Here is a 6700-nt window from a genome sequence, read left to right as displayed (position 1 = left end):
ATGCTAAGCTAACGGATGGGTCTTGTCCATCACATCATTCTTCTAATGATGTGATCCCATTATCAAATGACAACCCATGTCCATGGTTAGGAAACATTAACCATCTTTGATCAATGAGCTAGTTAAGTAGAGGCTCACTAGGGACTCAATGTTTTGTCTATGTATTCACACATGTATTAAGGTTTCCGGTCAATACAATTCTAGCATGAATAATAAAAATTTATCATGAATAAGGAAATATAAAATAACAACTTTATTATTGCCTCTAGGGCATATCTCCATCAAATGTTTGGACCAAGCATGGAGAAAGAGGGGTTATGATGGAAGACAACGAAGAACAAGAGCATGATGACAGCTATCCCCCCTGAATACGGTGATACTACAACGGGGGAAGCTGAAGATCACGAGGAACCAGACGATGTACCCGATGATGATCTTCGTCGGGTCATTATTGATGCAAAGAGACAATGCCAAAGTGAAAGGGAGAAGTTGCAGTTCGATCGTATGCTAGAGGATCACAAAAAAGGGTTGTACCCAAATTGCAAAGATGACAACACAAAGCTCGGTACCACACTGGAATTGCTACAATGGAAGGAAGACAATGGTGTATCTGACAGCGGATTTGGGAAGCTACTGAAAATAATGAAGAAGAAGCTTCCAAAGGATAACGAATTGCCCAACGGTATGTACGAAGCAAAGAAGGTTCTACGCCCTCTAGGATTGGAGGTGCAGAATATACATGCATGCCCTAATGACTGCATCCTCTACCGCGGTGCATACGAGGATTTGAATGCATCTCCAGTATGCAGTGCATTGCGGTATAAGATCAGACGAGATGACCCTGGTGATGTTGAGGGCGAGCGCCCCAAGAGGAGGGTTCCTGCCAAGGTGATGTGGTATGCTCCTATAATACCATGGTTGAAATGTCTATTCAGAAACAAAGAGCATGCCAAGTTGATGCGATAGCAAAAAGAGGACTGTAAGAAAGATGGGAAGTTGAGAGCACCCGCTGATGTGTCGCAGTGGAGAAAAATCAAGAGAAGGTGGGGGACTTTGCAGGTGACGCAAGGAACATATGGTTTGGTTTAAGCGTGGATGGCATTAATCCTTTTGGAGAGTAGAGCAGCAATAATAATAGCACCTAGCCCGTAACTCTATGCATCTATAACCTCCCTCCTTGGTGGTTGTGCATGAAGCGGAAGTTCATTATGATGCCAGTGCTCATCCAAGGCCCTAAGCAACCCGGCAACGACATTGATGTGTACTAGTTGAAGAACTTTTACAGCTGTGGAACGGAAAAGGTGTACGTGTGTGGGATGAGGACAACCAGGACCTACATGCGTTGCTGTTTGTAACCATCAATGATTGGCCTTCTCTCAGTAACCTTTCAGGACAGACAAACAAGGGATGCCACACATGCACGCACTGTTTATATGACACTGAAAGTATATGTTTGGACAAATGCTGGAAGAATGTGTACCTGGGGCATCATCGATTTATTCCGACCAACCATCAACGTCCAAAGAAAGGCAAGCATTTCAAAGGTGAGGCAGATCACCGGAAGAAGCCCGCCCTCCGTACTGGTGATCACGTACTTGATATGGTCAATGATTTACAAGTAATCTTTGGAAAGGGTCCTGGCAGACTATCTGTTCCGAATGACGCTGAGGGACATGCACCCATGTGGACGAAGAAATCTATATTTTGGGACCTACCCTATTAGAAAGACCTAGAAGTCCGCTCTACAATCGACGTGATGCACGTGTTGAAGAATCTTTGCATGAACCTGCTAGGATTCTTGGGTGTGTATGGGAAGACAAAAGATACACCGGAGGCATGGGAGGACCAGCAACGTGTGCACAAAAAAGATGGCATGCATCCAAAGCAGTATGAAGGTCCTGCCAGCTATGCTCTTACCAAAGAAGAGAAGGAAATATTATTTGAATGCCTGCTCAGTATGAAGGTCCCGTCTGGCTTCTCGTCCAATATAATGGGAATTATAAATATGCGAGAGAAAAAGTTTCAGAACCTAAAGTCTCATGACTGCCACGTGATTATGACGCAACTGCTTCCAGTTGCATTGAGGGGGCTTCTATCGAAAAACGTTCAATTAGCCATTGTGAAGCTATGTGCATTCCTCAATGCAATCTCTGAGAAGGTAATCGATCCAGAAGTCCTACCAAGGTTAAAGAATGATTTGGTGCAATGTCTTGTCCATTTCGAGCCGGTGTTCCCACCATCCTTCTTCAATATCATGATGCAATTCCTAGTTCATCTAGTCGATGAGATTGCCATTCTGGGCCCTGTATTTCTACACATATGTCCCCCTTTGAGAGGTTCATGGGAGTCTTAAATAAATATGTTCAAAACTGTTCTAGGCCAGAAGGAAGAATCTCCACGGGCCATCAAACTGAGGAGGTCATTGGGTTTTGTGTTGACTTCATTCCTGACCTTAAGCCGATTGGGCTCTCTCAATGACGGTATGAGGGGAGACTGACTGCAAAAGGCACGCTAGGAGCGGACTCAATAATATGTAGGGACGGGCATTCTTGGGCTCAAGCACACTACATAGTTATACACAATTCTACCTTGGTGACCCCGTATGTCAATGAACACAAGAATGTTCTGCGCTCCAAACACCCGGAGTAGTGTGACGACTGGATTACATGTGAACACATCAGGACTTTCGGCAGTTGGTTGCAAACACATCTCATGGGTGACAACATTGTTGCAGATGAGTTGTATGCGTTGGCCAGGGGGGCATCTTCGACTGTATTGACTTACAAAGGGTACGGGATAAATGAGAATACATTTTACACGATCGCCCAAGATCAAAAGAGCACTAACCAAAACAGTGATGTCCGCTTTGATGCAGCAACCAACAGGGGAAAGGACACATATTATGGTTACATGGTGGACACATGGGAACTTGACCATGGACATGATTTTAAGGTCCCTTTGTTTCCGTGCAAATGGGTCAATTTTTCAGGAGGTAGGGTACAGGTAGACCCACAGTACGGAATGACAATAGTGGATCTAAACAATCTTGGGTACACAGACGAACCATTCGTCCTAGCCAATGATGTGGCGCAGGTTTTCTATGTCAAGGACATGTCTACCAAACCGAGAAAAAGAAAAGATAAGGAAGTGAATACATCATACGATGAGCCAAAGCGCCACATAGTTCTTTCAGGGAAAAGGGACATCATGGGAGTGGAGGGAAAGACAAACATGTCTGAATATTATGAAAAGTTTCATGAAATTCCTCCCTTCAAAGTGAAGGCTGACCCAAGCATCTTGTTAAACGATGAACATTATCCATGGTTACGGCGCAATAAGCAAGGGACACACGCAAAGAAAAAGTGAAGATTTTCTCTCCACAACTTAGAATATCACTATAGTTACATGTCAAGAAATGAAATGCCTTTTGTAACAGATGAGTTATCGTCCGAAACCCTGATACTTCGAAAGAGATTGTCCATTTTGTACACCAAGTGCATCCAGTTTTTGCCGTAACCCTCTCAATTTTTAGCACATTCTATGTGGCTCAATTGATGATACCATGCCAACTTTCAACCTTTTCAGAGTTCATTTGTACTGCTTTTCAATTTCAGGGTCATTTAGCTAAAAAATCAGTAAATGCATGAAAAATAGCAAATGAAGTAGGAAAGGGTTGAAAATTGATGATGTGGCTTTGAATGGTGCATGTTGAACGCACAAAAAGTCTGGAGTTGAAATAAGTTAAAAAAATGAAATGGCTTTTGTAACAGATGAGTTTTCATCTGAAACCCTGATACTTCGAAAGAGATTGTCCATTTTGTACACGAACTGCATCCAGTTTTTGCCGTAACCCTCTCAACTTTTTAGCAGATGCTATGTGGGTGAAATGATGATACCATGCCAACTTTCAACCTTTTCAGAGTTCATTTGTACTGCTTTTCAATTTCAGGGTCATTTAGCTCAAAAAAAGATTAAATGCATGAAACATAGAAAATGAAGTCAGAAAGGGTTGAAAATTGATGATGTGGCTTTGAATGGTTCATATTGAACGCACAAAAAGTCTGGAGTTTAAATAAGTTTAAAAATATGAAATGCCTTTGTAACACATGAGTTTTCGTCTGAATCCCTGATACTTCGAAAGAGATTGTCCAGTTTGTTCACAAAGTGCATGAAGTTTTTGTCGTAACCCTCGCAACTTTTTACCACATGCTATGTGGGTGAAATGATGATACCATGCCAAGTTTCAACCTTTTTAGAGTTCATTTGTAGTGCTTTTCAATTTCAGGATCGTTTAGCTCAAAGAATGAACTAATAGCAAAAAGAATGAACTAGAAAACTTTTATAAAACTCTAATAGCAGAAAGAATGAACTAAAAAGAATCAATTAAAATATTTTGTTATGATCAACTAAAACAAAACTATAATATTCTTCAATAGCAAAAATAATCAACTAAAAAGCTTTTATAAACCTCTAGTTATGATCAAAATAATATTAACTTAAAATTATATAGAATTTATGCAACTAAAATTATCAAAGTATTTTTTGTTAAAAACTTTAATAACAAAAAGAATTTTCATAAAGTATTTTTGTTACAAACTTTAATAGCAAACTAAAAAGCTTTTATAAAACTCTAATAGCAAAAGGAATCAGCTAAAAAGAATCAATAAAAATAAAAATGTATGCAACTAAAATTATATAAAATTTATGCAACTAAAATTATATAACTAAATTTAGCATATGCAAAAAATAACATAATTTTTTTTAAAACATAACATATGCAAAAAATAAAAAAATTGCCCGCCTACTAGGCCACCACGGCCTGCATACGACTAGAAACCCAACTATACGTGGGCCAGGATGCGGGCCCGCGGGACAAGTAGGCCCAACAGGGCACAAAAGAACGTTAGGCCCAACATGCCTGCATTAGAGAGGAGCTCGACGGGGCTATTGCAACGGGGCTTATAAACCACTGCGAGCGCCCATCGGCAAGCGAGGTGGGACTAAACTCCCACCGCACCGCACTAGTGCCACCACAAGCACTTTAGTCCCGGTTGGTGTCACCAACAAGGACTAAAGGCACCCTTTGGTCCCGGTTGGTGACACCACCGGGACCAAAGGCCCCCTTTCGTCCCGGTTCGTGTCACCAACTGGGACCAAAGGGTCTCTGCTTTGGGCTGCTGAAATTGACCTTTAGTCCCGGTTGGTGGCTCCAACCGGGACGAAAGGGGGCCTTTCGTCCCGGTTGGTGATACCAACCGGGACTAAAGGGTTGGCTATATAAGCAAACACTTAGCAAATTTCCAATCCATCTGTGCAGTTCCCCTGACGACGCCCCCAAGCTGCCCGAGCTCGCCGTCGACGGCATCGCCGTGAGGCTGCTCCACCTCGACGTCGACGTCCTCACTAATGCCCTCGCCGACACCCTCGACGCCCTCTTCCCCGACACGCACCCTACCCTGACACAGGTGCTGCTCCCCGTGCCCCTGCCCTGCCCCGATGCCGCCCCCAGTGATTCCCCCTTCCCCCGTGCCCCTGCCCTGCCCCGACGCCACCCTCCCATCTACTCTGCTTGTCGCGCCGCGGCCCCTGCTCTACTTTTTTTGTTCATAGATTTTTTTTGTCCATTGATGTATGTATGGATGATGTATGTATGTATATGCAGATGTATGGATGATCCATGGATGTATGCATTGATTATGATTTTTTTTTTGTTCATTGAATTTTTTTTGTCCATTGATGTATGCTTTTTTTTGTTCATAGAAAGTTTTGTTCATGATGATCTTGCTAAAACTCATATTAAGTTTACTAAGTTTTACTTTGCCTAAATCAGGGAGAGGCAACTTTACTAAATGTTCATGATTTTTTGTACATAGAATTTTTTTGTTCATAGAAATTTTTGTTTATGATGATCTTGCTAAAACTCATAATAAGTTTGAATATATGAGCAATGATGTATGGATGATCCATGGATGTATGCATATTGTTTTTCTATATCGGGGAGAGGCAACTTTACTAAATGGGCATGATGATCTTAATTACTAAGTTTTAGTTTGCCTAAATCGGGGAGAGGCAACTTTAAGAAATGGGCATGATGATAATGAAATTTACTAAGGTTAATTATGGGAGATAGGGAGTAATAACTCATATATTCAAAATTTACTCCCGGTCCGCTCGCCCGACCAACTCTGGAGGCCACCCAAACCCTAGAAGGAAGAGCGTTGTCGATCTCCTACCCCCTCCCGCCCTACCCGTTTGTCGAAGGTGGCGGGTGGGGTCTTATATATAACGCTACAACAATAAAACATAACCCCGATAACTTTGACATGAGGGGGGGTCATTAAACCATAACCCCGATAACTTTGACATGAGGGGGGTCGTTAAACATAACCCCGATAACTTCGACATGAGGGGGAGTCGTTAAAACATAACCCCGATAACTTCGACATGAGGGGGGTCGTTAAAACATAACCCCGATAACTTCAACATGAGGGGGGGACGTCGGGCAGGCATGAGAGAAGCGGTCCGCAAAGCATCCTCTCTCGAAAGATATATAGGATGACTCATCAAACATGAGTGCGAGGAGTCCTCGACGACGTTTGCCATTAATCCATTGCTCATATGCATATGATTCCTTGTTGTGATATTAAGTCCATGTTTGCCACTAATCCATATCTCATGTTTGTATATTACCATGTTGTAA

The 6700-nt window shown here is 42.3% G+C and overlaps 1 pseudogene; it reads left to right on the top strand.

Annotated features, from left to right (window-relative positions):
• The first annotated feature begins 348 nt into the window (after positions 1-348).
• LOC147964491 (uncharacterized) lies at positions 349-2196 on the top strand (annotated as a pseudogene).
• The last annotated feature ends 4504 nt before the right edge of the window (positions 2197-6700 follow it).

The sequence above is a fragment of the Triticum urartu genome, chromosome 6A (genome assembly GCF_056163025.1).
Source record: "Triticum urartu cultivar PI428250 chromosome 6A, HENAU_Tu73, whole genome shotgun sequence".
Taxonomy (NCBI): Eukaryota; Viridiplantae; Streptophyta; class Magnoliopsida; order Poales; family Poaceae; genus Triticum; species Triticum urartu.
Note: the sequence above shows the minus strand (reverse complement) of the source record. Positions and strands in the feature narration are given on the sequence as shown.